The sequence below is a fragment of the Cydia amplana genome, chromosome Z, assembly GCF_948474715.1.
Source record: "Cydia amplana chromosome Z, ilCydAmpl1.1, whole genome shotgun sequence".
Lineage (NCBI taxonomy): Eukaryota > Metazoa > Arthropoda > Insecta > Lepidoptera > Tortricidae > Cydia > Cydia amplana.
This window is the reverse complement of record NC_086096.1, coordinates 18,600,626-18,625,620: the sequence shown is the minus strand read 5'-3', so window position 1 is coordinate 18,625,620 and position 24,995 is coordinate 18,600,626. Positions and strand designations below refer to the sequence as shown.

Below are 24,995 nucleotides of genomic sequence, written 5' to 3'. Positions count from 1 at the left end.
CAGTAACAAAGTGCCGTACCATTACTAAAAATCAAAATAAATTAGATATCGTTGAATCTACCAATTAATAAACTGTGTGGATGTGATTTCGTGAGACGACAAATAATCATATACCTACCAGTACCATAAAATTGAGCGCGGCTCTCTTGTTTTTGCTTAAGTATCAATTTAATTTTGTAGTGTAGTGACAAATATGTGTACATACGAGTATTTACAAATATGTATTTATATTCATTTGGTAACTATTTTAATACGTACTTAAGTTTTAGTGGGAAATATAATGCATGTTGTGTTTTGTAGATGTATGAGTGATTGATCAAATATTTAAACTACTTATTGTTTTACCAGAAAAAACAAAGGTTCTTATTCTTATATATTTCAATTGAATAGTTGGGTGTACCTTTCCAGGTTTTTTTTTAAGCTTTATACGGTAACAACTCAAGTACAGTGTAAGGGTATATAACAATTGATTTTATAGTATACTAAGAGAGCCATTAAGGGTACAGTAATAAGCAGAGCTCGGCGGGGATGAGCTATTTACCTTATAATTTGACATGTCTCACGTCAAATTATAAGGTAAATAGCTCACCCCCGCCGAGCTCTGGTAATAAGTACAATCAAGCCCTAGTAGCACGGTCGCATTTTTATCATTTATCACCATGCCTGTCACGTTCTAACAAGTAGGTAAGTGCGAAAGTGACGGGCATAGTGATAGTGGATAAAAATGGATCCGTGCTGAGCCCGCAGGAATGAATTTTTAGTACCATTTCGTACCTTGTCACAGTGACAATCAATATGCAAGCTGTATGCAAGTCGCTAGGGAGTCTAGGGACCTTAATACTATTGTCATTGTCACCATGACAAGGTACGAAATGGTACTGAAATTAAATTCTTTGACCGTACTTCTGCCCTATACAAGTATTCTCTGTAAGATTACCGACTAAACCTCTACGTTATTACATATTAGGTAAATGTATCTACATGTTCAAGCTCCGACCGACCTAGGCCAACGTGCGGGTACCGGCGGCGGCGCAACCGGCGCTTTTAGACGCACTTGAGAGAGATCTCTGCGCAGCGTCTGCTGCGACCGCCAGGCGCCGCCACTTAACCAGCACTATGCAACTCCTAATAATACTATCACCCGCTAGGGTTGTCTCTAACGTATTTAGTTGCTTAATTGAAATATTATTTGAATTATTTTCTTTCATATAAATATTTATAATCACTTCAAAATCCTACGCTTGGTCTAAGATACGTTATAAGGAATATCTACCCTCATCTGTTATAAATTTATTTGTGATAAAAAATGAATGATAGATAATATTCACATTGACACATTGCAAATAGGTTGAGTAGTTAAATTGCGTACGGACAGATACTTTTTAAACTTCTTTTTTTGTTAAACTAAATAAAAAACTTAGGAATTCGGGCTCCCAATCCTAAACTATTCGGCTTTGTCGCACCACGCGCCTATATGATGTTCAGGATCCTTCGCTCTATGAGCGGCAAGCGTCATAGGGAGCGGTCGCTGTGAGCGTCGTCGGTGACGAGTCAAAATGTGTTTTTAGTGCAAAATATTTGATTTTGAAAGGTAAGTACATTGTATGTTATTTTGTCACAGTAATTATCTCGAATTTTAATTCAAGTTGCTTCTATTGCTTATTAAAGTATCTTCCTTTTACAACGCATTTCTTTTAAAACAATCCAACGGTTATTTTTTTAATTATTCATAATCTTTAACTGACTGAATGGGCAAAGTGGATCGGGCAAAGCGGATAGCGTGTTCACTTTGAATTTATTAGGTAATTTTTTATAAGATAATATTTTGTTACAGATGGTATATAAATATCAAAAAAAGACCGATAATGGCTCCTGGCTAACAGATGTCATGGAAATGGCTATCAAAATGTGGATTCGCTGTGTTAAAATGTCTTCAGAAATGCCGTGAAGACTGCCGTGCTTATGAAATCAGTGAAAATATATCAAAAGTTACTTGTGACAGCTTTTTCTAATTAATATTATTGAAATGATCTGATGTTGATTAATTTTCACTTAGTTATTAAGTTCACTAAGATTTTAGGAGTAATATTTGCTTTGCCTGGGGGCCTGTTTCACTTTGCCCGGCACCCTGGGCAAAGCGAATAAAATATCTTTTTTTACGTTTTGTTCAAAATTGCAGCAACTATTAAACATTGGAGGCTAGTGTTGTTTTAAATTAAAAGATTATGAAATAAAGACTTATTATTGATACTTTTTTCATTTCTTCCTCGTTAAATTTGTCTGTTATGTCAAGTCAAAGGTAAAGGTGTTCACTATGCCCGGACTTCCCCTACGTATATAGGTATTGTACGTTCAAACTCTCTTCCAAGTCATACATTTTATTGATCTCGTGTTAACTTCACGCTGTCTGATTGTGATAACCGCGACATTGAGAACTTGTTTGTGAGGAGAGCCCCATAACATAACAGCACAGTAAAAATATATTGAAGTATCATCCCTGACCGAGAATAGATGACGTGACCCGGTATCTGGTGTATCTTGTATAGATAATCAATCAATGTTCATTGCAGTGATAAATCCTAAAAATATTCATCATGCCTGTGTACCTGAAAATTCAATACGAACATGCAAAAATGACGGATCTATCAAAGTGGTTTTCAACTAACTTTACTTATTTTCTCGTAATGCATGTTAATTATAAGATGTAATTTTTTTTTTGAAAAGGTCTGGGCCGCCCAGTTTGTTGCCGGTCCCATATTGGGATACCCTCCTCCAATTGAGGGGGACTTAAATCTTCTCGGGGCAGAGGTGTAGGGTTGGAGCCGGTCTACCTAGCTTTATTTGGCGTTCATAAGCGCATTGTAATTATGCCTACTTTAATAAACTATCTTTTATCTTTATCTTTTTCTTTATCTAAGTGTTTTCGTGGAATGGCGTCAATGTGATACCAGAAATAAATTCGGCACCCCCGATTTATACGAAAACGATACCAATCTTGGCCTAGTAGCTTATTAGATGTACCTACCTACATATCAAGATAAAATTGAAAGCAATATTTATGTTTTTATATATTGTTACATTTCATAAATAATAGATAATTATGTTTCAACTTACCTCAGCACCTGTTTCAACTTACCTCGGTATTAGGAGAGTCTGAAGAGTTGGAACAGACTGGATTGATGCTTGGAAAAATATGGTGTTTCTATTCTGGATGGTAAATGGTTATGAAATTTGCTGTCAGATGACACAGATTTCATTAATCTAGCTTCTAATGTGTACAACAGAGTTATGCCCAAAAATGGACAATTTGTTTTAACTCTCCTATTTAGGTCATCATCTTCCTCGCGATGTCCCGACATTTTATCACGGCTCATGGGAGCCTGCATGGGGCCGCTTGACGACTAATTCCAGGAATTGGCGTGGGTACTAATTTTTAAGAAAGTGACTGCCATTTTACTTTCTAACCCAGAGGGTAAACTATAGGCATTGGGATGAGTCCGGTTTCCTTCACCGAAAAGCGACTGGTAAATACCAAATGATATTTCGTGCATAAGTTCCGAAAAACTCATTGGTACAAGCCGGGCTTTGAACCCGCGACCTCCGGATTGAAAGTCGCACGCTCTTACCGCTAGGCCACCAGCGCTTCAACTCTCCTAATATTTAGGTACTACAATAGAAAGAAAGTTCTACGGTTTCTAGCAGGATGTTCACTTATTTAGTACCTGATATGCGTGTCATGTAACATGTGTGTGTTTTACAATTTTAACAGCTGTTTAGGTAAAGAGTTATCTCTAGTTACTCTATACATACATATGCCTAGATATATATTCAAAACGTTCGCAGAATTTAAGAAATAAAAATGTCGTGTAAATGTTTTAAAGTAGGGCTAAGATGGCCGGCTCTTTATCACTTGTCACCATGGCTGTCACGTTCTAACAAATACGTAAGTGCGAAAGTGATGCATAGCGTGACAGGTGATAAAAATGCGACCATGATAGCTGGTCGAGGGGTATTCGACAAGCGACGTTTGACGTATCGTGTTGAACTCCCGTTGAATCGGAACAATCCTGTGTCAAAATTTGACATTAGCAATCCACAGTTAGGTGACAACCAAACCATTATAAACCTTAAAGTAGTAATAAAACAAAGTTGATAAATTATACTATCCGGAGTTGATGACCATGCGATTCAATCAACTGTTGAATTGAAGTGGACGCGAAATCTGACAGTTGTACATCTCGAATAGGGGCCCTGTAATACGACTAAAAAATTAAACAGTTGGCTATACTCCTCATACTGACCAACATTTGTTCAGCAACTTTTAAAATTATTAAGCCATTCACTGCTACAACCACATATTCAGTTTTAAATCGTTCTAAATGGCAGCTTCCTATTTCGAATGATCTCTGAGAAAAAAACGCCTGCGTTAGATGACATCGAAGTGATTCCATATGTTCCAATTTGTCAAGTTTCGTTGACAAGCTTGGTGGTAAGAGCTGTAAATCAGACTCGGGGAGTTGAATTTCTGTGTCATCCAGCCAGCCTATTATGGATAGCTTTATCCATCTTTATCCACGTGATAAAATAACTGTCACTGTTTAACACCGTGGGAAAGAAAGTGACGGACACCGTTTTATCACGCTGTCACGTAGACAAGAACGACCATCATATCCGTACTGTACTTACCTATAATAAGTCGCTTTAAACATAGGCAACATTTCATTATATACACCAGCTATCGAGCTACTGCTAAAGATTGAAGTTTTAGTAATATTTATGATTTTTGAAGCACGTTTTTGTCAATTATAGACATTATAGTAAAAGATAAACGCAGCAGAAATATAACTACATAATTTAAATATGTTTAAACTGTGTATGAGACGAGTCGTTACGGTATCCCTAAAAATATTTACCTAATAGGTTTCCCAAAGCTTTTACAGATGATAACAATAAATCATCAATTGCATGCAGTTACAATATTTAGTTATTTACCTGCCTAGCTATATATTATACCCATGTAAAGAATCATATAATCATACGTTTTGGGTCAATATTTAGATTCTAAATAGGTATCTATCCAATTTGGAGGACTTAAGCCCAGTCATGTTATACTCAATCCTTTCAAGAAAAGAGCGTACCTACTCCCATCTTAAAAGCCGGTAACACAATTACAACCGCTCTGGTGCCGCTGCTGGGTGTCCATGAGCGACGGTAAACGTTTACCATCAGGCGATTTGTCTGCTCGTTTGCCTCCTATATCATAAAAAAAGTTTCAACTATTAGGTACCTATGTTAAAGCCTAAATGATGGATTAGTATTAGTATAGTCGCGAACGAAAGAAATAAATCAGCAGCTTGAACAAAGACGGCGATACTAAAGGAGCGACATGACACTGGCTAATAGTCGATGATGAGAAACAAAGGTCATAAAAATGCATAAGACACAGTTCCCACATTATAGCGGGACTGCGTGCATGTGGCGCCGAGTGCGGCGGCGTGCGGCGTGCAGGTGCAGCCACTCCAGCCAGCGCCGCCATGTGACTCTGCCACTCCATATCACCACTTTTTGTTTCATTTTTTAATTGCCAATTCAATTAAAACACTGGAGGCTGGTTGAACTGAAACGGCCGCCACTTTATATATCTTTTTCTAAATAATTTGTTAATTAAGTTACTTTGCAGGTTAATGGCTGCTCAAAAGGAAGGTAAAATTAAGCTGAATAATGTTTTAATATTTATACCTTTCACATATGTAGTTACATTTGACGCTAAAGTACACAGTACTTAAATTCATACATTCGTCACGTCGACTATGCGCTATTATGAATTTACATCCTATTCGTTTAACTAAAGTGGTGCTTAAAGTCATACCCATCTAAAGTTCACCTCTAAGTTTTCCACCACCCTATTAAGTGTCGCAGGGTATATATTACTTAGATTGTTTCAGGTGCCCTTTCTCCTGAAATAATTATTAATTAATACTTTTACGCTCAGGGGGCCGATTTTTGAATTTCGACTGTTCGATTTCGTGTATTTCGTTCAGTAATATCTCCAATAGTAGGCATGTAAATTCTACTAATAGAATTGAAAACGAGTGGTCAATGGCACTAGATTTCCAATTTATATCGCTCGTATTTCAAAAATCAGCATTTCGCCGTTTTCCACCGATTTTCGAGTGACGAAATCGAGCGATCGAAATTCAAAAATCGGCCCCCAGGGCTATAACCGCGGAAATCGAAGTTCGCAAATTGCGGACATCTTTCTCTGTCAAACAAATTACGCCTTCATTGGAGTAAAAGAGAAAGATCCCCGCAATTTGCGAAATTCATTTTTCGCGGTAGCACCTCACTCTTAGGTACATCCTCCTGCAGCCTATCCTGTGCCGACCGGCTCGTTCTTATCCTGAATTTCCCGTCACAAATACCCGAACGCCGTACACAGTAACTTTTGTGATATTGTTTTTCCCACAGACTTGTCATTGTCGCGCTCGCGCTTGACAGACAGCTGAAGTGTGCGAAAGGGAAGCCATCACGTATATGAACATCGCATGAGTGCGAAAGAGTTAGACTACAAATGAGAAAACGTGACCATTTTTGAGTTTGACGACGGCCGCGGACGGCCAAGAGCGTATCACCGTAAAATCAATTTGAAAAATATACACAAATTCGGAAGAAAACTATTTGATAAAGTAATACAGTGAAGATAGTGTCTTGTAGTGTACCGGATTTCAGTGTCACGGGGCCGAATAAACCTAGCAAATACTCATTTCAGAGGAATAATGATATTCCGAGCGAAATTTTCTTAACGATATTTTGTCAAATCAACAGCATAAAAAGTGTAAGAAGCCAGTTTATACAGTTGATTATAAGTTGTTCTTCCTTTGTGTGCTAATATTTTATCATATTACTCAATAATTTAAAATATTTTGTGTAAAAACATAAACTGTTACTTTACGCTAGGGCTTGACAAAATGTTCAGATGACAGTATCGATAACTTGTCGGTATATTAATAGCTATGTAATCATTTCTTCACAAGACATAATTAAGATATTAACCTTTATAACCGACTTCAAATAATAACGATTGTTATACCATTTTGAAGGTGCAGATGTTTAGCAGTAAATTTAAACTTCACTTTCCAACACAGTAAGAGTTAGACTAAGATAAGGCTGTAACGATTTTGATAGCACACGCAGTGCAGGTGTTATTTTATACATCATAATGTCGTAGAATTTTAACGTTTAAAATAACACATTTGAAAAAGTAGTCGATAAAGCAATCAAACACCGACAGATTATTAACATGACATCACTATTTTTGATCTCACATAGACAATTTATGCACACACTTGCATTTCATTTTTGGTCGCACTTTTGAAGATTGACAGTTGTTCTTGTCTATTCTAATTCTATGGTTATTCCTGTTACTGAAGAATTAGAAAGCAGTTTGTGGTAACTGAGTTTTGAGGAGGGGTTCGAAATTAAACAGTTAATAGAGTCATAAACGGCTGATAACGGTATTTGGGATGAGTTTTTGCAAAGCGTGTTGGCGCGTGCCGTTGAGCCGCCGCACCATGTGCCGCCCCCTGCGATTAGATAAATGCTGAAATATTGCCGACGACACCAATTAAATTACCGCTCGCCCTGCGCTGCGCCGGAGCATGCGGGCGCCCAACTCCATTTTTTTCCGTTAACACGAACTCCATTAGCTGAAACCTTGACTTGCTACTCGTAGCTTATCTTCCGGTTAATTACCCACGACCTTATATTTGAAGCAATTAAAAAGAAAGAAATAAGACAAATCACATAAAACACGAGTCATAAACTATTATAGGCACTGTGTTCTGGATGGTTTTGTGAGTAAATTAATTCTCTGGGACACACCTATTACTTACAATTACCTATCGAAATACTATCTACATACATTTTTCATCTATGTAGACACCGAGCGCACAATTAGAGCGTTTGTCGTTGCTAATGAAGGCGCATAAAGTTAACTAAAGGGGTAATTAAATTTCTTAATTAGGTATTTGTTTATGACGTGTTGCTGTTGAATTATTATCTTTACTTTTACGTGATGGATGCCTTTAAAGTTTTTGCGTTCCTATAAATTTGCCCATGAGTGTACCTATTTGTATTAACAAAAACTTTGTTATGTTTCCGTTGTTTTCAAGGAGATAATATATTGTCGTGATTTGTTTTTCGAAATCGTAAGCTTCGCAGGTTCAGTGTTTAGTATTTTAACGTAGTGCAGTTAAGGTGTAGTTTCGGGTAAATGTGAGTGTGGCGGGCCGCGAGTCGGGAAAGCCTCCGCCCGGGCTCGCGTCGCGGCCACGCCCGCCGCCCGCCGGCCGCCCGCGCCTCCGCCGCGCGCCGCCCCGCGAGCCGGGATAGCCTCGCCTTTCATCTCCCCTTCGTTCGGCTGACCCTCGTCACCACCCGCTACACTCGTTCAAACTTACTTCAAACACCTTGATTTCATTCCGGCATTCCATTTTTAGGGTTCCGTAGCCAAATGGCAAAAAACGGAACCCTTATGGATTCGTCATGTCTGCCTGTCTGTCTGTCCGTCCGTATGTCACAGCCACTTTTTTCTGAAACTATAAGAACTATGCTGTTGAAACTTGGTAAGTAGATGTATTCTGTGAACCGCATTAAGATTTTCACACAAAAATAGAAAAGTAAACAATAAATTTTGGGGGTTCCCCATACTTAGAAATGAAACTCAAATTTTTTTTTTCATTCAACCCATACGTGTGGGGTATCTATGGATAGGTCTTCAAAAATGATATTGAGGTTTCTAATATCATTTTTTTCTAAACTGAATAGTTTGCGCGAGAGACATTTCCAAAGTGATGATTGTGTGTAAATTTATATTGTGTGTCATTGCAGCTGTCAAATAAATGATTTATCTATCTATCTATCTATCTTAAAATGTATGTCCCCCCCCCCCTGTAACTTCTAAAATAAGAGAATGATAAAACTAAAAAAAATATATGATGTACATTACTATGCAAACTTCCACCGAAAATTGGTTGGAACGAGATCTAGTGAGTAGTTTTTTTTTTCCCCATAGTTAGAACTGAAACTCAAAAAAAAATTTTTCATCAAACCCATACGTGTGGGCCTGGGGTATCTATGGATAAGTCTTCTATGGAGGGTATCTATGGAGGTTTCTAATATCATTTTTTTCTAAACTGAATAGTTTGCGCGAGAGACACTTCCAAAGTGGTAAAATGTGTCCCCCCCCTGTAACTTCTAAAATAAGAGAATGATAAAACTAAAAAAAATATATGATGTACATTACCATGCAAACTTCCACCGAAAATTGGTTTAAACGAGATCTAGTAAGTAGTTTTTTTTAATACGTCATAAATCCCCTAAATACGGAACCCTTCATGGGCGAGTCCGACTCGCACTTGGCCGCTTTTAATACATACATACTTGGTTCCATTTCCATGTGTTTGAGTAGGATCTAATTCAATCGATATAATAAAATAACGTAACGGATGAGGTCAGAATTAGTTGTAACGTACAGTAATGTTCAGTGATCGGAATTGGCAGTGCCATTTCACGGGACTTCGGTGCGTAAGCTTAGTATGGATATACCTTTTCACCCCGGGTTTGCATATTACCTACTTCAATAGGGATGATGACACATGTTAATTTTATAACAAAATATAGTAAAATAGATAGCAAATGAGCAATTTATCATAATAATGTGGATATTATAATAAAATAGGGAAAGGTTACAAAAATACAGGACCTGAAAGTTTCAAAAAAATTTTTAACTTCCAAAAACGATAAAAGCAAGGATACCATTCGATTCCTTACATTTTATCCAAAAAAGTATTGTATAGCAACTATATACATAAACGCAATATTTCACGGACAAAAACGCAATTTTCTTGTTTTGTTCATACTTCAAGATGGGATCTCAATGATCTTGACGTCACGTTCACTTATCCTTTTATGAGGGGCGTTTCGCGAGTGAAGTGCGACTGTCGGACTTTGACTATAATTTCTGACTTTTGTGTTGCTTTAATGCAATGGGTCCCATATAGACATTTGATCCTAAAAACAAACCCGATCGATTGATACCATAAATGAAAATTAGTCATGTAGCCTATTAAATTAAAGACATGCCAAGGAATATTTTCGTGAAAAAATAAGTCTTGGAATCCCGAGTCTTATCCATGTTAAGTACAATGTTTGAGGTCATTGACCCCAAATGGCACTACCTATTCCGATCATTGGTAATGTTCCATGAAAATAACATGCAGTACTTATTTATACCTGTCGCTTTTGGTGAAAATCAATAAACGTACTATGATGTGTTCAGGAACCGCATGTTACTACCGGGATTGCGGCGTTGCTCCGTCGAGTATGACGGTAGCGTCTCCGAAATATCAATTTCTCATTAAAGGTACACTGATTGATCGGACGAAAATTGATCGCCCATTTTTTGCGGAAGCGGTGTGTGTGTTCGTTTTTAAATAACAAAACAAATTTCCATGGCACGCGCATATTATCATTACATCGCTTTCCCGCCGGTTAATGCCACTGTGCAGGAAGGACAGCAATATATGCGAGCGGTGATAGGAGATGGTGGGTCAGTGTACGAAATTCTTCATGCTTGGCGTCCTTATTAACTCACATTTGGGCGTTTTTTTTTTGTTGTCCCATACACTATTTTTTCGGGATTTTTTATGTTATTTCTACTCAGAATCACGAGCTCTTTCTATCCTAAAAGGAGAAAAAAAGTGTCCTAAGGTTTTTATTTCCATTACGTCACCATTTTTCATTGACTTTGTATGGCGGTCGCGGAATGTATTATGACAAGTTGCAAGGAGTACTTCATTCAACATAATATTATCTTAACTCTGCCGTCGTTATACATTTTAGAAGTAAGCACTTTCGTTAAAAACAACATTTCCCTTTTCCCGCAGTACTACTCTCGTCCATCTAACTTACGACCCAATACAACATTAGCCCGCCCTAACTCAAGCATGAAAATGATCCACTCTGGTCCATTTACCATGTCAGTCAATATATATAATAAAATTCCAAAGTCAATACAGGTGGAAACAAACATAAATAGATTTAAAGTGCAACTAAAGCGATATCTAATTAGCAAAACATATTATTGTATCCAAGATTTTTTAAGTGAGATATAGATGTTTAATTTAGTTTAAGTTAGTCTGTTATGTTGCTATACCCTCGCAGGGTTCATGTTGAAACTGTACTTAGTCCTAAGATCCTCTGTACACATGAAATGCAATAAAATATATGAGTATGAGTATGACTATGGAAAGATCGAAAAATGTATGGAAATTTTGGGACACTTTTTTTCTCCTATTAGGATAGAAAGAGCTCTGAGATTCTGAGTAGAAATAGGTAACATAAAAAATCCCAAATTTTGAAAAAAAAAGTGTAGGGGACAACAAAAAAAACGGTCATTTATAGACGGGTCTAACGCGAAATTTATTCACATACCTTTAATTACCGACGTTTCGACACAGGTTTCACTGGTCATGGTCGCGGCTAACTGATATCCCAGCAAAATGTCAAAACAGAGATTTGTGCAACTACCCGACGAAAAGTGAGTTAATATGTGTTCAAAACGCGAAAGTTTTATAGTATTTTATGCAACCGTTGTTTAAGAGAGGTCAAAAAGGCGAGTGGCGTAACAATTTGAGGCGAAGCCGAAAATTGTTAATAAAGACGCCACGAGTATTTTTTTACTCAGTTAAACAACGTTGCATACAATACTTTTTCTACGACCAAGCACTTACTTTGAAATAAAATTGTAAATTTAACAAATATTTTTAATTCAACAAGTAGCAAAGATGGAGGGTACGGGCGGGAAAAGAATGAATGAATGAATGAAATAAAAAAAACATGTCTATGGTTCACTTATTTGTCAGAGATGACATTTAAAATAAGGTTGGCAACACTGTATTTCATTCAATATTTTTTAAGTGGTCATTACACGAAGTATCGTAAAATCGCCAAAAAGATACTGCGTGTATGCACAAATTCTTTTTTGGGGAATAGACTAAAGACTTGTCTTGACAACTATAAGGTAGGGTTTTAAAGGTGTGTGCACGACCCTTTAAATGACAAATAAAAGTACGGGAGTAGAAAAAATATTATATTGGCGTCCTTACTTTAGTAATGTCTATTATGTACATACTATGTGTTTCTGTTGTGTTTGTGTTGACCAAGAACAGCAAATCTTTATTAAAAATTACACTGTACCTATTTGTAGATGGTGTTCTAATCGTGTCAAATGTATATTACCATGTCCAGGAGTTCGAAAAAAAAACGCACTTTTTTTAATAATAATTATGACTATTCTGATATGTCTGCATAAAAAACATTAATACTACATTAAAATTTTAGTTTTTTGAGAACATATGTCATAAGTATATAGGTAACTACATAGTAAAAATTGAAAATTTACCTTTATTTAATATTTAAAAGTAATGAAACAAATAATAAAAAGCCTTAAAATAAATATTACAAACTAAAATAAAAAAACTAGAATTAAAAACTAAGCATAAAAATAAACTATAGATAAAAAATTTGGCCCAAATCGCCGTCCATTGGCAGCGTGCCCAGAAGGCTGGCAGCATAGATTGTATATCTAGGTACCCACCCACACAAGCAATTTCCTGAAAATAATAACCGGGAAACCCCGTGCCCAGGTTATGCCCAGACCCGGGAAATGAATATCTTGGGACCGGTACTGCATGCCCTAAATTCAAATTTATACTCAAATAGCAATGAAAAAACCCTAAAAAGGCGTAATTAAATAATTAGGCAACATTTCATGGTTTTAAACGGCAAAGAGAAGCCTATTATTACCTATTGTGGTGATCGTAAGTTGCTCTTCAAGATTATGGTACCTAAGAACCGAGCCGGCTATAACTAGGTATATTTTATTATTCAATCTCCATCGATATATAAGCTATAAGATATCGTCCCAAAACAGAAATACGTCTGCTCGTACTTATCCCACCCGGTCGAATTATTATGGTAATGATGAGCCCGATTCAGATATTGGAGGTTCGAGGGGACACTTTCCCATACGTCAGCTGGGAGTTGCTTATCGCGTGGCGCCTGCATTAGTGGGCCCGCAGCCCCCGACCCCGCGCCGCGCCAGCGCTCTCCTCTGCTGTCCGGCGCCGGCGCCGCCGCTCTTAAGCCGCGACAACATTTTTTAGTTTTTTTTTGTCAGCTCTCGATGTGGAAGGTAATTAATGAGGCCGCGGGCCCTCTGTGAGAAAGAAGACACTTGACTTCAAAACGCAGAGCGATTCGCGATCACATGGTGAGGTTTCATACGCATGGCAACAAAAATTCACAATATTTACATTCATATTTCATCACTTAAGAAAATTATATGCATGTACTCGTATTTATCGCTGTTGTCATTTATTTCTTGCATTGGATAATACCTAACTTTGAATATTATTGAATAATACACATTAATTACCTATCTTTATCAAGCAGTGAATCTTACAAAATTAAGACATGTTCATGAACAGAGTTGACGAAATATAACCTTAACGAAATTATCATACAAAATGAACATTTTATAATATGGTGGCCACGCAATAAGGTACACTGAACGTTTCCAGTAAGTGTGTCATAATATTACTGGATCCTGACACCTAGGTGCGAATTATTGGTGGAGCTCGGAGATGAAGGCCAGCAACGGTTATCAAATTACTTGCTGTTATTGGAATATTTGAATCTTAATAATGCCACTCGTTTGGCATGGAAGTAGAGCCATTAGACCTCGAATGTAATATAAATTATTGAACCCTGCTTTCTTGTAAAAAGCGGCCAAGTGCGAGTCGGACTCGCCCATGAAGGGTTCCGTATTTAGGCGATTTATGACGTATAAAAAAAAACTACTTACTAGATCTCGTTCAAACCAATTTTCGGTGGAAGTTTACATGGTAATGTACATCATATATTTTTTTTAGTTTTATCATTCTCTTATTTTAGAAGTTACAGGGGGGGACACACATTTTACCACTTTGGAAGTGTCTCTCGCACAAACTATTCAGTTTAGAAAAAAATGATATTAGAAACCTCAATATCATTTTTGAAGACCTATCCATAGATACCCCACACGTATGGGTTTGATGAAAAAAAATTTTTAGAGTTTCAGTTCGAAGTATGGGGAACCCCAAAAATTTATTGTTTAGTTTCTATTTTTGTGTGAAAATCTTAATGCGGTTCACAGAATACATCTACTCACCAAGTTTCAACAGTATAGTTCTTATAGTTTCGGAGAAAAGTGGCTGTGACATACGGACGGACAGACAGACAGACATGACGAATCTATAAGGGTTCCGTTTTTTTCCATTTGGCTACGGAACCCTAAAAACAGCACATATACTCGTAACACCTCATTCAAATCTTCGGATTGATGATAAATGCGATAAATAGCAAACATTGTGCTGTCATTAAAACACGAGACTGCTCACAATCATAATCTACTAGTGCAGCTACTTGGGAAAATGCCTGCTATACCAGCTCAATCATTTAATCCTATTTAATTTGTAATAAAAATGTTCCTCTAAATTCCTAAGGTAATACGCCTCGTTGCAGCAGCCCAGGTTGGAGCTGACCGCAGGCGGCGCCTCTATACACCGGCGCAAACATAAGCACAACATAGAACCTTTTATTTGTTAGCTATTAATAACCGAACCGATCGGAGTGGATTAACACATTAACAGGTTCGCTGTCACCAGAATAAAAGCATTTCCGATTTTGTGCGGGAAGCCTTTAACAAAAAAAATTGGTGACAGGGTCAGACGACGGGGTGGAAGGTATCAATAAAAATGAGTAGGGCTTGTAAGTTGTATCAACGGGCGCCACTGCCCCGGCGCGTCGGCGTTCGTTGACGGTTGACGATATGGCTTTTTTGATCCAACATTTGCCTATTTTAGTATTATACTTTTTCACGATCTCGATTAATCTTCCGCAAAAGTTAAAAGCAAGTTAAAGTTTTTCCATTTGTACAGCTCCTATCATGAGAATATGTTTTATTTCTCATTCATGATATTGAGAGTGCTTATTACATTACTAATATGTATATAAAATGAACTAGATATTTTAGGATTTTGTACACGATGGTCATCGATGGGTGACAATCGGGACCATATTATACTAACCTTACTCTGTCCATGAATTCGTCCATATGTCTGCCAGCGGGCCCTATCCCATGAACCGTTATAGTACAGGTGAAATTTTGTCACAGTAGACATGTTTTTCTATTGCTAATGCCACTTTAACAACATAGATGCAATAAAAATAAAATCGTAAGCGTGAGCGAGATGGATGTGCCTGCTCGGGACCGCGGCTATCATGTTTGTGAATTTAAATTTCATGTATGTTTTAACAAAAAAAGCAATCGAAGAGCAAGAATAACATTTCGCATTTTTAGAAATAATGTTCATATTTTTAACAAATGCACCGCATTAGCTTTTGAGCATAAATTGTTACAAAATTTTAAAGTGCGTTTTAGAAATATAAGTATTCATGTATTTTTCTATCGAGCTATCAAAGCTAGCTAAAAATCAGGATTTGAATCGATGAAGTCACTAGAAAAAAACGTCAAGTTTGCTAATTAAATTTTGGTAACCGTATTGTGATATAAAAATACGATTTTTCAAAAACTCCGCTCTCTGAACCTACGGCACTGGGGCCAAACAAGAACACACAAAGCAGGAGGTCGTGGGTTCGAATCCTGGTAAGGGAATTTATTTTTGTGTTTATCAGATAATCCTTTTTTGTAAAAATATATAGGTACGTATGTATAAGTAAAATACTTACTCTATACTTTTATATCCTTAATTAAGTACGTGCTTAGGACAATGGCTCTAATTGTAGCTAGGAATATTTTGAATGGTTTGGATGTACCTTCAGGATTTAAACTAGTCTTATGTACCTAGTAACTTGCTAAAATAGAAGACGGGCGTTCGTGTAAATTAGGTATAAAATTGGTTCCGACGTTTCATGTATTCAATTCAATTAGGTATCCTTAACCAATTTTTTAGAATGACGTAAATGAACATTCGATAAAGGGAATGCGGCTTAATTAACATCTGAATCATGCTTCGGTACCAATTTACCTCAACTTTTCTAAGACAAAATTTACATGTTTAAGGAAAAATAACGTTTATTTGCCAATCATCTGAAGTAATTGTTTTGTACAAATAGGTTGTATAATTAATATTATGTGACGTCTTTAGCTTAGTTGGCGATCTTCAATTGGTTACTCAGCACAACGATTGATGCAAACTCAAGAAACACACACATAGGTACACATGTAGGCAAAGGATTAAAATGGGACGTTTATTTTTCCTTGTAAAGTATGCCTTGGAGCCCGATTCGGGTTTTGGACTAGACATCTATTAGACATCACCAAGATACGACAACGATATTTTTAAGATCGAGCCTGTCAAATTTGACATTTCCGCGATCCTGGAGATAGGTACTCTTGAACGATTTCCATAATGTCTACAACGTCTCGTTATGTATCTTTAGATCTCAAAACGATTTTGAAACGATCTTAATACGATAATTTAACGTAAAAGTGACATACAGCCATATTCGAACTTTAAGATAAGTCAAATATTAGATATCCAAACGATATGGATTGGATATGTCAGTGTCAAACAAGTGTCAAAAGTGACGTTTCTTCAAACAAAAACGTCACTTTTGACACTTGTTTGACACTGACATATCTTCATGGTGATGTCTAATAGATATCTAGTTCAAAATCCGAATCGGGCCCATAGGTTGCCCGAATTGAGCTGCAAAAGATATCTAGTTGAAATCTAAAGTACCAGGTATCTAGTACATTAAATATCGTGTCGTTCTCTTCTCTAGAACGGATCTTGTTTTCCGAATACCGCGGTTGGTCAAATAAACACCTACACATACTAAAAAAGATATGGTAGAAAAGAAATAAACGATTTATTTTTCTACCATACCTGTCATTTATCTTTTTATTGTTTTTTCGAGAATAGATACATAATAGAAAAATACAGTCTTTAACTTCTTTTTATTTACTTTTGAAATATTAAGTAGCCTATGAAATAATGATCCTAATACCTACACAACACTGATATTTAAATTAAGAGCTTTTGATTCAAAGTAATATAAAACGAATTAAAAGCAAATTAAGCCGATAGACGAAACATCAGTAAATCCACTTCCACATTCATTGGATCCTTCTAATTGTGTCGGCGGCGGAGGCTTAATGCCGCCGAGACGGTGCCGAGCGGGGCGCGGGGCGTGGGGCGCGGGCGCGGGCGCGGGGCCAACACGGAAAGGCTTTCGCGGCGGCGCTTTACAGGCTCCGCGGGCTGCTAGTGCTCTGGACACACAGCTTCTCACTCAACCAACCAACAGCTATAATACTAATATGGTTACGGCAAAATTTACTTTTTACTACTTGACCCCAGTATAAGTACAAGTGGTCCGATTGAAAGTTTTTGTCATTATATTTTTATAAGTTCTGCTCTAGCTTATTAAACTCACGCTGTACCTATATTCGCTTTTATATCAGGACATAATTAAGCTTCGAACAAGTACATATTTGAGAACTGTACATATCACTACATAGTATAAAACAAAGTCGCTTCCCGCTGTCTGTCTGTCTCTATGTATGTTTAGATCTTTAAAACTACGCAACGGATTTTGATGCGGGATTTTTTAATAGATAGAGTGATTCAAGAGAAAGGTTTATGTATAATTATGTTTATGTTAACCCGTGCGAAGCCGGGGCGGGTCGCTAGTTTATACATATAAATAAAATTATCTCTAAAAAGGCGTAGGTAAAAAAAAGAAAATGTAAAGACATGATAAATTAAAATAATTATTTCAGTTTGACTAAACATATTGTACAGTTTGAGATAAGTATACATTTTTCTATACAGCTAGTACGGCGACGTGGATACTTAAGTTGTAGCACTTACTGTACATATAAAACTAACGAGGATGATTTTTATTAGCAAAACCGCAATCAATTGTGCCTGTTTCACCGCTTCTGCTGTGTGTCCGCGGCCTAACAACGGCTCTATAGCGCCGGCGCCCCAATTCATTCGATACACAATATTTTTCCAATATTTGATACAGCTTAATGTAGGTACGGCGTCTGTCTTAAACATACACTAAACTTATTACAGCTTTTGGAATACCAACTATAAAAACGAATCATCTAACGACATTCCAAACAAGCTGCCGTATTCGAACTTCAAGATATTCACAAGAGACGACACGTACTAGATCCATTCTAGATACGTTATAGTTTAGATTTCAACTAGTTTTCTTTTGCAGTGCAATTCGGGCAACCAATGTCACTTTTACGTTAGATAGAGTTAGATATCTATTAGATGTGAATTGGATCTCTAAGTCATATCTTGTGGAAATCTTTCAAGAGTATCTCCGGAATCGCGCAAAAGTCAAATTTGACAGGTTAGATCTTAAACATATCGTTATCGTATCTTGGTGATGTCTAAAAGATATCTAATAGATGTCTATTTCAAAATCCGAATCGGGCCCAAGGACAGATCACTTAAGTGAATAAAAAACGCAAAGCTTTTCCCCGGATCCGACCCGCATTTGACCGATGTTTATTATTTGCTGTTTAATTTTGTTCTTAAAATAATCAACATCATACCTGTTTGCTTGTAGTAAGTTACAATAATATGCCGCTATTATTCGCCTGCCTGCCTCTAGCCGATTCTAACTTTTGCTTAACCTCTAGCCGCACATACGTCAAACCTTGCCAAGCAAAATGAAGTTTTATTTTGTCAACACAAAGTTCATTAGAATGGAACAGGAGACCTTTTTATAGGTCTCTGGACGGCTAGAGGTTAAGAGTAAGGTTTGCAATCCGGATATCCATTTTATCCGAATATCCGTCCAATTTACTATCCGGATTTAGATTAAGTAATTTGATATCCGGATAAAACGAATAATTCGCTTACTACAATTTTCAAGATAATAATAATAATAATTTGAGCCTATATACGTCCCACTGCTGGGCACAGGCCTCCTCTCATGCGCGAGAGGGCTTGGGCTATAGTCCCCACGCTAGCCCAATGCGGATTGGGGACTTCACATACACCTTTGAATTTCTTCGCAGATGTATGCAGGTTTCCTCACGATGTTTTCCTTCACCGAAAAGCTAGTGGTAAATATCAAATGATATTTCGTACATAAGTTCCGAAAAACTCATTGGTACGAGCCGGGGTTTGAACCCGCGACCTCCGGATTGCAAGAAAACTATTTTAAAAACGTTGAAAGTTATAATGGTCCCAAACTCACAAGCGGTATTGAACCTTTAAGTCTGAGGAGAGACCTTGCCTCCTTATGTGTGTTCTACCGCTTGTACAATGGGCTGTGCTCTGAAGAATTGTTTGACATGATGCCAACGGCAGCTTTCTATCACCGCACCGCTCGCCATCGGCAGGGTGTTCATCCACACACCCTAGAACCTAAATGGTCGCGTACTGTGCGGTTTAAGAGGAATTTCCTCCCGCGGACGCTCCGGCTGTGGAATGAGCTCCCTTCCGAGGTTTTCCCGAGGGTCTACGATATGGGGTTCTTCAAAAAAGGAGTGTACAGGTTTTTAAAAAAAGGTCGGCAACGCGCATGTAACACCTCTGGAGTTGCAGGCGTCCATAGGCTACGGTGACTGCTTACCATCAGGCGGCCCGTATGCTTGTTTGCCACCTATGTGGTATAAAAAAAAAAAAAATGGTAATCACGTTGTCGGTTGATATTATTTATTTGGATACATATATACGTTATAAAAACTATTTATTTAAATATTACTCCATGATTGCCGACTACTTCCTTATTTTTTTAATATTTGAAATATTTTTATGCGATCTGCATAAAAATAAATATAAAATTATCAAGTCTTTAGTCTATTCCCCAAAAAAGCATTTACTGTGTATACACGCAGTATCTTTTTGGCACTTTTTCGATACTTCGTGTAATGACCACTTAAAAAATATTGAATGAAATACATTGTTGCCAGCCTTATTTTAAATGTCATCTCTGACTAATAAGTGAACCATAGACATGTTTTTTTAATTTCATTCATTCTTTTTTCGCCCTCCTCCCTCCCTACCCTCCATTTTTGCTATTTTTTGAATTCAAGAACCGCCTGGTACTCTCTTCCGAGATTCGTGAATGACCTAACTGACACAGGCTTACGTCATCATGCTGTTTACAGGTTCTCAAACTTTAAAATGTGCGAGAATTTTAACCAACGGTGAAAATTATTTTAATGGCATTAATTTTAAGTTATTAATGTAGAAACATAGTAAAATAAAACAAATCTAATGTATTAAATTAAACTTTATTTATCTATACAAGACAAACGTTTGAAAAACTAATTCACAGTTTCGACACTTAAAGCACTTTTTCGTTTTAATTTCTTCTGGAGTTGATTACTAACGGTTTTTTAATGCATTTTTTAGTCTTATTATTATTACCAAGCTTACGAGGTGAAAGGTTTGGAAAACACTGCCCAACAAACAATTAGGCGACACTTAGCACCTATTTTATAACCTTAAGACATAAAACGGCGGTAGAATAGCTGCATAGTCTTAGCCTACAGGCTGAGGTGATATAAAAGTGTTTAAGATGTTTAGCTATAGCTTTAAGAGCCACAATAACTATTTTAACCGCTATAATGCATGCTAAGCAGCTAGTGTTATAGCTCAAAGTGAATTTTATAACCTTAGAATCTATATGAGTTATAAGCAGCTGCAATTTACACTTAAGGTTCTAAACAGGCGATAAAAAGTCTCTTATAGCTCCTTGTATCGCAAACGTTACTAACTCCCTTGTATCACTTACAGTAGAATAGAGAAGTTATTAGTCGCTATTATAGATCATGTAGTCGCAGACGAGCGTTATCCAGTACCATAATATATCTTATACTGTTATTAGAGACCAACTTACAAGCTGAGCCTATAGCGCCATGTTAAGATGGCTGATGAATCAATTAGCAAATCAAAAACTGTAAATTAGAACGTAAATACTGAATAAAAATGCATAGCTTTACTCAATATTGACCCAATGTTAGTACATATTAGTATACTTAAAACCGGAGTTCACGGTTAATGTAAAAAATTTCAAAAGTTAAATACGGTGGACCACAATTAAAGAACTATTACATTTTGATAAATATGCCAAGGATCAGAGGCCCTTTAAAATTTTATTAATAATACATATAGTAATTGACAGTGTAATTAATTTCGCCGCCATAAATCTGCAGACAGCGCTGGTACCAATGCACTATAATAATATTTCCTTTTATTTATCCGCCATTAGATTTCACTTAAAGCTGTCACAAGGTAAGCTTACGAACAATAATACAAAAATATAAACATCTACAACCAAAGAAGATAGTGACAAAGGAAAATAATGTGCATTTACCTTCTTGAGTGTTACAAATGTTGACCAGAAATGCCAATATACCATGTAAAGCTGAAAGTATCATCTATATAGACCCATACTACTACTCAAATAGGTAATAGTCACTTATTTGGTACCCCTTTAACTCCTAAGTACTTAATCAATGCTATTATAGCACTACTGTAGCGCTCTTCTACCTCTTATTTCAATCTGTAACCCCGTTATAGCGCCATTTTGCTACCGCAGGTGTTAAAATTTGTGCCCAATCCGGGGATATTACGGGGTTATAGTCGGCTATAACTCCTATTTTTAGAACATCAATAGAACCAAAGGAGCGATCGAACGGTTATATAGATCTGGGGGCACGGCAGTGCCCCCGCCAAGTCGAGCAAAACAAAGAGGCACGGCCGTAGTACCATCCTTTTCTCGAAGCGATTCAGGCCATTTTCGACGTCCTGAAATTTTGTGCTGGCTGAAGCTAGAACCCTGAATTTTCAGTGACATATAGGGCTTAACATGCTTTAGATATATTCTCAAAAACATTAAATTTGAACTTGTAGTTTAAGAATTATTGTACGTCAAAGTTCCTTAGTTTCGACACTGACACACTCACTCACTCATTCACTCACCGATCATCATTCTCGATCTCATACTTCTAGCATACCCACAAGTTTCAAATTTTAAACATAAGTAGTTTTCAGCTTATCAAGCCATAGAAAACCTAAAAATATTGCAATATCAGTCACATTTTAAAGATCTAAGAACTGCATGAGTAAGTTTGTAATCCCATATAAATAAATATATGCTATTACAAAGTTACTGTTGCAGTTCCTACAAATATGTAGTAGGTAAAGTAAAGGTACACTACGATGTACGATGTGAGTATGAATGAAGATGTGTTTAGTTATGATATGTGTATACATAGTATGGGTATGAGTACCTACCCGAAAATAAGGACTGCCTACAAAAAGAGATGAGATCCCATCAAAATCATTACATGTAAAAAGGTGCAAGTCTCGCAACGCTTTTACTACAAAAAAGTTTTGAGATGTAATGTGAAACCAAGTCGGTTATTTTAATCAGTGCCAGGGGGTGTTAAAACCGTATCAATAAGATATCTTTAATTTGTAATACATATAATGACTTGGCAATCGCACATAATGCTTTACTCGTACCGTACTTGTAAATATGTGTAATGCTCAAACTGTAATTAGCGCTAGCGTTATGTTCAATTAGAATTATTTTTAATAGGTGACGATGATCCTTATGTCATTATGCAGCCGTGTGATGGCCAAGTCATTATATGTATTACAAATTAAAGATATCTTATTGATACGGTTTTAACACCCCCTGGCACTCATTAAAATAACCGACTTGGTTTCACATTACATCTCAAAACTTTTTTGTAGTAAAAGCGTTGCGAGACTTGCACCTTTTTACATGTAATGTTTTTGATAGGATCTCTTTTACCTCTTATATTTAGCGCCTAATGTTAGTCGCATGCGACTGCTGACACTGAGCGAGAAGAAAATAACAATTAACACGCGTTCGACAAGGATGACGGTCAGGGACAAAATGGCGGATTATCAAATGTGACAGCGCTATCCTGTGTTGCCAGTAGTGTAAACAGAATTACCCGAACGTCTGAAATTTCTTTCGTGAATAGGAAGATATTGCTAACGAATAATTAAAAAAAAACCGGCCTAGTGCGAGTCGGACTCGCGCACGGAGGGTTCCGCACCATCAACAAAAAATAGAGCAAAACAAGCAAAAAAAACAAGCAAAAAACGGTCACCCATCCAAGTACTGACCCCGCCCGACGTTGCTTAACTTCGGTCAAAAATCACGTTTGTTGTATGGGAGCCCCACTTAAATCTTTATTTTATTCTGTTTTTAGTGTTTGTTGTTATAGCGGCAACAGAAATACATCATCTGTGAAAATTTCAACTGTCTAGCTATCACGGTTCGTGAGATACAGCCTGGTGACAGACGGACGGACGGACGGACGGACGGATGGACGGACGGATGGACGGATGGACGGACGGACGGACGGACAGCGGAGTCTTAGTAATAGGGTCCCGTTTTTACCCTTTGGGTACGGAACCCTAAAAATGACGTGTTATTGTAAAATTTAAGATACATATAAATGAAAATTATAAAGAAATATTTTAACTTATTAACCATAGATATAATGTACCCATGTAACATGTTATGTTGAAATAAAGTGGCAATGTTATTGTGACGTAGGCCTGTGTCACTCTGGGAAGTGGGAAGAGAAGACCATGTTTTATTAGACCATGGAAGAGAGTACCAGGCGGAGCAATGATTTATAACTCAAGATAGGTTATAGGCGTTCCAAAATTAAAGCGCTTACCTTGTGACAAATTGGACAAGTTGCCTTTAGTCGCACCTGGACAAGCGAGAAATGTACACGTGCTAACGAGCTCCCGCACACCGAAAGAGAAAGAGACGAGCTTATGTAGTGTGACAAAGATGGATGGAATGAGAAAATTAATGAAAAATAACAGATTTCTTCGTAGGTACAGAAATAAATATGGAAGTATTTTTTGTGCTCCTCAAGTATGAGTATAATCTATCTATGATTATATAATATCATTGAGGCGGAGTATATTATTATACCATGGTGTATGCACAACTTCTTTTTTGGGGTATAGACTAAAGACTTGTATTGACAACTATAAGTTAGGGTTTTAAAGGTGTGTGCACGACCCTTTAAATGACAAATAAAAGTACGGGAGTAGAAAAAATGTTTTATGTTACATTTTTCAGAGTAGATACCTATTATTATCCATTCTAACGACTCGTAAATTTTCTTTTAGGTACAGTGCAATCGATTGTAGTGGCTTTTATTAGTAAGAGTTTGCAGAAAAAAGTTAAAATGATCATAAATATATTTAATCAATGTTGACTAGTGTAACCGTATATGTAGTACCCAAGAGTAAATTAGTCATGTTCAGCAATGTCTTACGCATATTATTGTCGACATTCGTTTTATCATTTACCTACACATCAATAGGTAATGTAATGCCAATGCCATTTCATCTTGTACCCGTTGTAGTTTTTATGTTCGCAGACAGTCCGTATTCTAATTTGACAACCGTGTTAAAAATAGAAGGGCGCGCCGAAACAGATGCGACGCGCGATTTACACGATCCTGATTAGATAGCGCTGATCTCCACGGATAAGCCGCGGCCACGAGACCCGGTATGCGCCTCCGTGTCAACCATATTACTTAACAACTTATACCCTCTAATACCTTTTGTAGATGACGTAAGGCGTTTCGGTGGTGTATAATCAGTAGGTAGCAAAAATGCCTTACAACTATGCAAATACTATAATAATTGGTGTACACAAAGATCGAAAAAATAAACCACATTGTATATTGTATCACAACAAGCAAAGTAGTCCTACACAAATAAATGTTTTGAGTAATTATCTACTAATAACGTTCTTATAAAGCCTTTGGTGTAGACTGTTTTCTTTTACTTAAAAGCATTGGAGAAACTGTACCG

General features: G+C 37.0%; 1 protein-coding gene and 1 long non-coding RNA gene across 3 annotated transcripts in view; one reads left to right on the top strand and one right to left on the bottom strand.

The window, feature by feature from the left end:
* LOC134660854 (uncharacterized) overlaps nt 1–24,995 on the top strand; it is an 848,341-nt gene that overhangs the window by 375,769 nt on the left and 447,577 nt on the right. Inside the window, exon 2 of the long non-coding RNA XR_010097909.1 lies at nt 19,671–19,791. This is a non-coding gene — a long non-coding RNA (uncharacterized LOC134660854). The remainder of the gene's footprint in view (nt 1–19,670; nt 19,792–24,995) is intronic.
* LOC134660833 (GATA-binding factor A-like) overlaps nt 1–24,995 on the bottom strand; it is a 78,575-nt gene that overhangs the window by 24,921 nt on the left and 28,659 nt on the right. The window lies entirely within an intron of this gene.